The sequence below is a fragment of the Chinchilla lanigera genome, unplaced genomic scaffold, assembly GCF_000276665.1.
Source record: "Chinchilla lanigera isolate Chin_1 unplaced genomic scaffold, ChiLan1.0 scaffold00006, whole genome shotgun sequence".
Taxonomy (NCBI): domain Eukaryota; kingdom Metazoa; phylum Chordata; class Mammalia; order Rodentia; family Chinchillidae; genus Chinchilla; species Chinchilla lanigera.
This window is the reverse complement of record NW_004955407.1, coordinates 37,887,252-37,896,076: the sequence shown is the minus strand read 5'-3', so window position 1 is coordinate 37,896,076 and position 8,825 is coordinate 37,887,252. Positions and strand designations below refer to the sequence as shown.

Genomic DNA, 8,825 nt, shown 5'->3' with positions numbered 1-8,825 from the left:
AACCACAGCAGTAGGGAAGTGCATACTGAAAACCCCAAGCCCACCACTGCGATGTGATTATTTTCAGGTTTTAATATTGATGTACACACGTGTCAGGGCTGAGTCATGGTCCACATGGAACTGTTTTTGCACATGGACCTCCTTAAGACAAGGGTGACAAGCAGCTCTCCCCACGGTGACTGCGCCTGGGTCGGGCACTCTTGGACTCTGGGTTTTCCTCTGTGTGTCCCCTCCTGTCTTCACGGGGTGGGGCTGAGTAACAATCATCCCTGCACACCATCTGCATGCACACTGTCCGGTCTGCACACGGCGCTGGGCACTGACTTGCCCAAAGCCACATCGACCCTCCGTGGGCACGTGAGGCACCACGGGAGTGGGAGAGATTGTGTGTACACTGAGTGTGCTTGACCCTGTGTGTGTGTGAGTGTGTGCGTGTGTCTGTGCATGAGTACTTAGTGTGAGCATGCGTGAGTGTGAGCAAGTGAGAGTTTGTGGGCACGGGGAGCGACTGTGGGGAGTGCCTCTCCCTCACATGCTGACTCTGCCCGGCAGAGCTGGAGCTCCCTAGGGTTGGGAGGCACAGAGGAACCCAGGATGCTCTGGGGACCAGGAGACGGAAAGGTGGACTTTTCACTGTGGCCTCTGGCCTGCCAATGAGGCCTGTGTCCACCAAGGCTGTCCTGGGCTGCAGGCCATGCGCCACACCCTGGGATTCACGATGGCTTTGCAAGGCTCCTGGTGGCTATAGACTGTGGACTTCTCACCCCCTGCCACCATAGCCAGCTGCTCATCATAAGTCTCTCTCTACCTTGGCTCTGAGGACCCTGCATACCCACTGCCCATCCTCTCCCACCACCATGGATCCTGCCATGCACTTGGCCCAGCCCCACCACTTACCCCAGGACCAGGCCATGGCCACCCTTCCCTGGAGACTGTAAAGAATGCCCACATGGCCTCTGGGTGTCCCTCCTCAGTGCCTTCCCACCCATGCTCAGTGGCTCCCCACTGCTGGATGCCTGAGTGACATTTAGATCAGAGGATGATGACCTTGGCTGCTAATGTCCCTGGAGCTCAGGGTGGGTGGGGCCCTGGCTGTGAGGTCACAGAGCTGTACAAAGGCCAAGGTTCTACAAGAGGAGGAGGAGTGGGTGGATAGGAGCCAGCCTGGGTGGCCTTTCATGACCTGTGACTGTTGCTTCTGATCTGTCAATTTCACTGAATTGGGGGATTCCAAGCAGATTAATAGAGTGGCTCCTGGGTGTGTCTGGGTGGTCACGGAGGTGTGACTTTGTGGTCTGAATCTGGTCCTTGGCCCCTTCCTCGTTGGCATTGTTTGCCAGTGCTGCTTCTTGGTTGCCATGAACTGAGCATCTTAGCTTCTGCCATGATGTTCCTGCCTTGGAGCCACTGACCATGGACTGAATCACAGAAACCATGGGCCAAATGAACCCTCTCCAACTCTGAGCTGTAGGTGTTAGATATTTTGTCTCAGTGATGAAAAAGCTGACCAATAGGACAGCTCCTGTCCTATCACAGCTTTCCCAGCACCCTCAACAGCATCCTTTAGGTTTGAGTATTAGTAAGAAAATTTCTTATTTTGGGGGCCTGTGGGGTGGCCTCTCAACATCGTTTTCTTATCTGGGAAGTCAGCAATCTGATTGTGGTATTTTACATATATAACTGAAATGCTTCCATGGCAACAAGAATGCCTCTAACCTCCAGCACAGCATGCTGTCATTGTCTGTGCAAAGAGAAGTGTGTCTGTCGGCATTTTGGGGTGATTCAGCTTTCTTTCCACCCTGAGACACAATGGAAGGTCCCCAGTTGGGGTGGGACAGTGGCTGTGGTCTGGCCCTTTGTTGGGAGGGTTTACAATACACCCACATTGTTGGCAATGACCTCATAGCAAGGTCAGAGTGGGCCCACCCTCAATGACAGCTATGCTGTGGTCACACAAAGACACTCACTCAGCAGGCTGAAGTGGTGGCCAAAATACGAGGCAAGATGTGACAGGAAAATTAGAGCGAATGCTTAGATTTTAAAAATTATTACATTAAAAGACACATTGCCACTCAAAACACTCCCAGTTGGTTCCAACACACTCGTTCCTCCATTCTGGCCACTTTCTGCAGCAGCTCTGGAGTCCTCTTTCCTGAGTGTCTTTAGGTGTGCTGTCCTGGCTGCCTTGAAGTCCTGAATGGATTCAAAACATTTCCTTTCATGGTCATTTTGACTTCGGGAAAGTGCCAGAAGTCGCACAGCACCATGTCCAGTGAATAAGATGGATGAGGACACAGCGTCATGCTTTTATGAGCCTGCCTTTCCGTTGGATGGCATCAGTAATTCACAGTATTTTTGATCACATCTTGTAAAAGACTTCTCGAACTGCTTCAGAAAGTGACAAGAATGATGGGGTAAGCGTCTTCCAAGCAAAAGGGGATATTGTGAAGGGGATTCATGGCAATGTGTCCTTTACTGTAATAACTTGTAAAAATTTAATCCTTCGCTGTATACTTTGATCACTCCGCCAGTTATTCAAACCTATATTTCACTGAGGAAACACGGGCAGCTCCGTAGAAGTGGTCAGAGCTCAAACTCTAGTCCTAGGGCCTGGGGGCGGGGTAGGGAGACACTGCCTGCAAACATTTAAGAAAGAAAAAGTGGAAACTCACCCAACGTAAAAGAGGAAGCTGTGCAGAGACTAGAGCGGGGTGAGGGTGCATAGCACCGGAAAACGGGTGAAAGGGTGACAGCAGGGAGGAAAAATCAAGAACAGTTTTCATGGGGGCCGCTGGGAGGCGCCACCGTGCTCATCACGGAGGGAGTCAGAAGAGCTTCCGGTCCCTGGGTTCGGACTTCCGGTTCTTACCTCTGGGTACCCAGCGAAGCTTTTGAATTGAAAGGAATTGCTCTGGACCCCTGACCTGAGCCTTGTCCCCCTTTCTCCCCGAGACCTGTGCTTTTTCCCAGCAATGGGAAAGGTTTGTCCTGGCTCCACTGAGCCCATCCTCTGGGCCATAGCATCCTCTCCGTCTGCTGAAGGCTCAGCCTGGCCTGGCATCAAAGCCCTTGCAGGGTGGGTGCTGCTGCTCTTCCAGCAGCAGCTCCGGAAGGCAGTCCCTTGTGGAGTCGGCATCTATGAGCACTGGGGCCAAACAGTGGGACCCAGCTGAGCACAATCAGCCCGGTAATCTTGGGAAAGTTGCTTCCTCTGTCTGGGCTTCTATCTTCTCATCTCTGAAACTGAAGTCGATAGCAGGCTTTTGGCTGGCTTGTTTGTTATTTTAAGGTGGTGGAGAGGGTCATGTAAGTCTGTACAATGTCTGCTTTACGCTGTAGGTGCTCAGTAGCAGCAGCTGTGCCATCACGCAGAAGTGACAGGACTTCAAAGAGGCTCAGGACATGGGGCAGCCTCTGATGGGTCAAGGGACCCAGGCCAGAGCAAAGCAGGCGGCAGGTAAAAATCCCCGGTAGAAATACTCTGGGTCAAGGAGAGCAGCTGGCGTGACCATTGGAGCATAGTGGCTCACCTCTCGGACCTGGCTCGGGGCAGGCTCTCTGTGGGCTCCACACCTTCCAGAGCTGCTGACCTGAGGTCATGCGGCCTCGTCTCTGCCTGTTCTCAGGTGACATTGCGGCCCCGCCCAGGTAATGCACTCGAAGGACCCCAGATTGCATATTAGATGCGAACACTGTTTCCCCCTGCGCATCTCAGTGAGGCTTAGATGGCAATTAAAAGAGAAAAAAACTAACCCCCCACATCCCCCGCAAAAAAAAAGATCTGGTCTCATCACTAAAACAGAGAGTTGTTCGTTACTGTGAAATCATCTCCCAACTGTGAGTTTATGGAAGTGGAGTAACTTTTATAGCGGTATTATCCCTGGGGTGAAAATACAAAATTCAAACATCTGTCCTGAAAATACACAGCCTGTCCAGGGACATTGCTCTGTGACAGGGAGCGGGCACTTAGGAGGGAAGAGGGTTTGAGGGCTGGATTTGAATCTTGCATCCTCCGGGACTCGGGGTCCCCCTGGTGTGGCCATGTGCTGCACAGGCCCCCAGGGCTTTGCCCCTTAGGTGTGATGCTCTGTTTGGGGTGCACCCCGCATGTGTCTCTGCTGTCCACTGTCTGGGGTCACAGAGCCTGACCCAGCTGGGCAGCCTAGTGGTCTGCACTGCGGGAGGAGGTGGACGCTGGACGGAAGCAGGGCGGGATGGGGTGGGCGGCTCCTGGCTCGTGTGAGCTTCCTGTTATTCTACTCTGCTGGCTTGCTCCTAAATTTAGTGTAAGTTAAAAAAAGACATGTTTCCAGGGCAGAGCCAGGTGAGAGTTCCTGTGGGGACGGGGCACTGCTTGGCCTGACTCTGTCCCTCGGGGAGGAGGAGAAGAGAGGGACAGCAGCAATTCGGCTCAACCAGGTGGAAAAGCAGGGGCTTTGTTTTGGTACCAGGATTGAACTCAGAGCTTTCTTTCTGTATTACATTCCCAGCCCTTTATTTTTAATTTTTATAGTTTGAAGCAGAGTCTTTCTAAATTGCCCCAGCTGGCCAGGAACTTGGGATCTTCCTGCCTCAGCCTCCTAGAGTGCTGGGATTATAGGCATGCAGATGAGGGGCATCATTTATGCTCTACACAGCCCTGCAACTACAACCCACAGTCTCCGGGACACGAGGGGGTGTCTCTTCCTCAGAACCCGCCACTGTTCTGTTTGCCGGTTGCTTGCTGAGAGAGCTGCCACCTGCCTGCCTTACCTTCTCAGCGTGCACCTCAAGTCGCGAGGCATTGTGAGGACTCCCGGTGGCAAGGGTGGCTGACGTGCATGGCGGGCAGGCCTCAGCATGGCCGCCCCAACAAGCTACTTCGCTTCCTGTCCCTCTCTGTGCTCCCAGCACAACTGTGGCCACGGACCAAGGGACCCTCCTGCAGCTGTACAGCCCAAAGGCCCAGCCTGGATTCTGATCCCGTCCGTGGCAGCTTCCACGGCGCTGGAGTCTCTGAGCTGGGGGCAGCCCGCTGAGACCTGCAGTCGGGGGAGAAGCCACTTCCCATTCTGTGAGAGGCGATTCCTGAGGAATCGGGCTGTGGAAATTTCAGCAAGTGTTGTTTTGGGTTTTTTTGTTTAGTTTGTTTTGTGTGGTGTTGGGAATTGAACTCAAGGCTTTCACACGGAGCCTTTTTTGTTTTTTATCTTGAGATAACAGCTCAATAAATTGTTAAATTACACAGGCTGGGTTTAAACTTGTGATCCTCCTGTCTCAGCCTCCCGGAGCAGTGGGATTATGACCTGCCCCCTCGTATCCTGATAGGAATATGTTTGTTCCAGTTCATATGGATCCTGGCTAACAAGGCAGTTGTGCCTCAGCTATAGACTAAGTTAGCTGGATGTCCCTGAATGCTCCCCCAGCTCAACTCCTCTATCCTTGTCCTTTGGAGATGTACGGTGCCCCAACACATTCGAATTAGTGGGAACAAAGTGTTGGCATCCTCTGTGGGTGATCGTGCTAAGAGTCCTGCGGCAGCGGCAGCAGGTGAGGGTCACCTGAGCAGAGGCGGGTGGCTTTGACAGCTGGGGATGCACTAGAGGCTTGGGCTGAAGGAAAGGGCAGAGGAAAAGGGGACCCAGGTGTTGCCCCCAGTCTTCTTGGGTGCTGGAGGTCCCTTTGTCTCCTGGGTGGGCCTCTCCAGCTGCTTGTTTTTAAACGAGACACACAGTAAGTGCTAGGCTGAGTTTGGGCTTGCAATCCTCCTGCCTCTGCCTCCCAGAGCACTGGGATTATAGGTGTGTGCTTCCATGTCTGGCTCGGAGAAGGTGATGTGGGACTTTGCTAAGTGTCCTTCCACATCCACGTACACCAGAGCCTCAGCAAGTGACCCAACGTGGAAGTAGGGTCTTTACAGATGTAAGTAATTAGTCAAGATGGGCACATACAGGGGAGGGGGGTCCCCAAGTCCAAAGACACACAGGAAGAGGCCTCGGGAAGGCAGAGGCAACCGCAGGACAAGGGTACCAGGAGTAGCTTATACCCCGGAAGGGGAGGGGCAGGCAGGCCCCTCCTCCGGAGCCTGGTCCAATCCACACCTGGGTGCGAGACTTCTGGCCTCCAGCACTGTGAGAGAATAAAATTCTGTCAGGTGGGAAGAACAGAATCACAATTCGGTTTGTGGTAGTCTTCTTCTTTGTTTTTTGGTGCTGGAATCGAACCCAGAGCTTTACACTGAGCTGTATCCTCAGCCCTTTTTTATTTTTTATTTTGAGACATAGTCTCACTAAGATGCCCAGATTGAACTCAAACTTGCGATCCTCCTTCTTCAGCCTCCCAGAGCACTGGGGCGACAGGCGTGCGCCACTAGGCCCAGCTGGCTTGTGATTTACACAGCAGCCCCTAAGCAGTGAATATAGCAGGAAGCTCTGTTTCCAGAGTTCTGGGTCTAAAAACATAAAAGAAGCCACACTCCGGCCCTGGCTGGGAAGTAGCCCAGGCCCCAGCACTCCTGATCCCTTATCTCCCGCTTGCTGGCTTCCGTAGCGGGCCTCACAGCGGCACTGAGGCCTCTGAGGCCAGGAATTCCAGAGGAGGCCTGGCCAAGGCCCACGTCCCACGCTAGATAGAAATCTTGGCCGTGGTGAGGCTACTCCCTTTGCCTACGGGCGGCAGCCCGGAGCTGGTCCTGGATAGCCCTGGAGGTGCAGCCCCCAGTGGGTGTTCTGGGGGCGTCTGCCCATGCTCAGCCCTTTACAGAGGAGGCTGGACGGAGCCTCAGACCTGCGTGCTCACAGCTCTGCCCACCCCCCACGATGCGACCCAAGCAGGACGTTTCCTAGCTGCCTCAGTTTCCTCCATGTGCGTCCTTGGCCAAGGGGGATGCAGTGAGCAGAGCAAGGGCCTGAGGACACTGTCTCTCCTGTGAAGTGCTTGAAAGTGCTCTCTGCCCGGGTACCAAGGTGGTAACCAAGTTTCCTTGGTAACGAAGTTGCCAGAGCCAGCAGCCAAGCTTGGGGTACTTCCTGCCAGGGCCCTGGACTCCTCTCTCTCTCTCCCTCTCTCTGTCTCTCTGTCTCTCTGTCTCTCTGTCTCTCTCTCTCTCTCTCTCTCTCTCTCTCTCTCTCTCGTGAGTCATTTGTAAGAAGCACTCATTTGTGCCCTGGAGTACGCAGGACACCCTGACTCTTGCTTGTGGCATCACGCGCTTCTGTGATATAAAGCGGAGATCGATCCTGTGACCGTCCCGGTCCTTCTAGTCACAAGGGCCTTGGACCAGGCTTCTGGGAAGCGGACAAGGGTCTCACAGGCTTAGTACTTTCAGGAAAGGGCTCCTTCTCAATACACCTTTAACCCAAGGAGGTTTGGAGGGACCTGGTGCAGAGTGAGGATATTTTCACAGCATTTCCTACAGAAAGACTGGAAGCAGATCAGCTGCTGGAGGTCAGGGCTCCCTGCGCGGTGACTCCGAGGATGGTGTGCAGACCCGCTCCTCTCAGGGACGCTCCTTCTTGGCAGTCGGGTATTTACTGACCGAATTGTTGGTGACACAGCTGTTAGCTCTTCTTTACAGATGAGGAAGACTGCAGAGAGGAAAAGAGGCCAGGAGCCCGGTGGCCGTGTGCTTCTGTCCCCAGGGGGGTCGAGGACCTCCCCCCTGAGGCCACAGGGACTCGGCTGGCCCAGCCACTGAGTAGGTGGGACAGTGGGTTCACCAACTTGTGTCACAGAAAAAGCCTTTCAGGATGAGTCTGTGTGGGGCAAAACAGATTTACTAGGATGGATCAGGTTTGGATGAAAACCATTTGGTGTGTTGGAGGGTTAGGGACACGGCGCCCAATTCACAGAGCTGTTTCCTTTAGGGTGGGAGTCTGGGACTTGTGAATCCATAGCGTCAGAGGAAAAGCCAGGCTCAATTTACAGGTTTATTATATCTGTAAGACCCTTAGGAATTTTTTGTTTTTGGAGTGAATTTCTAGAAAGCAAAAAAAGGCATTATAACCTTGGATAACTTTGTGCCCAAAGCTGCAGTTTTCTTAAGAGTATCATTTTAAAATTATGATTTTCTTGTCTTCTTCCTACCTCTCTTTATTTCTCTATCTTATCTCAGGTCCAGCTTCCCGCTATCCCCCAAACCTGGAATCGCGCTGCCTGGCTGTCTGGAGCTGCCCCCCTGGAAATGACCCAGGACATCACAACAGATCTGAGATAAATTGCTGACCCTCTGACCACAAATGATCATTTAACTTCCCCAAGACTTGGCATTTTCTTCTGTAAAATGGGTAGCTGCTGGAAAGCTTAACTGGGTAATTACTTAGGGGCACCTGTTCGATTTTGTCCCTGAGAAATCTTGCTGTTCCTCCTCCCTGGCCAGAAATGCCTGGCTCACCTTTGCAGGGCTGTGCTCGGCCCATGCAAATCAAGCATTCTTCCCCGGCCGCAGACAGGGTGCCCAACGCTTGGCCGAGCACCTCAGCCGTTCTCGGAGGGAGAGGAGCCACCCATCTGATCTCATCACCTTGACCGCCCTGTGTTTGTCACGCTGTGTTGCCGTGCTCCTGACCCCAGGTGGATGGCAGTCAGGTGACATGCAGTCAGGTGACAGTATCATGTTGTCATATTCCCGGCCCAGCTGGTTCGGGCTGCACTGTCAGATGCTGTGTCTGCGAGCAGTTCTTGAGACTCAGCAGTGTCCCCAGCACCAGGTGGAATCAGGGTTTCCTAGCAGGGCGTCCTCCTCCCCAGGGACACCTCCTAGTCCCACTGTGGTCTCCTCTGCTCCATCGGGGCCCCAAGCACCTGTGTGGGGTTCTGTATCTCCCCAGCAGGGGTCAGGGCTCAGC

The 8,825-nt window shown here is 53.4% G+C and overlaps 1 long non-coding RNA gene across 2 annotated transcripts; it reads left to right on the top strand.

Annotated features, from left to right (window-relative positions):
- The first annotated feature begins 2,374 nt into the window (after positions 1-2,374).
- LOC102020637 lies at positions 2,375-8,237 on the top strand. 2 transcript variants are annotated; one of them, XR_001231276.1, is made up of 3 exons: positions 2,375-2,414; positions 3,340-3,457; positions 8,093-8,237. It is a non-coding gene; the product is annotated as an uncharacterized LOC102020637 (long non-coding RNA). The 2 variants fall into 2 exon arrangements; XR_259619.2 differs by lacking the exon at positions 2,375-2,414 and adding an exon at positions 2,438-3,187.
- The last annotated feature ends 588 nt before the right edge of the window (positions 8,238-8,825 follow it).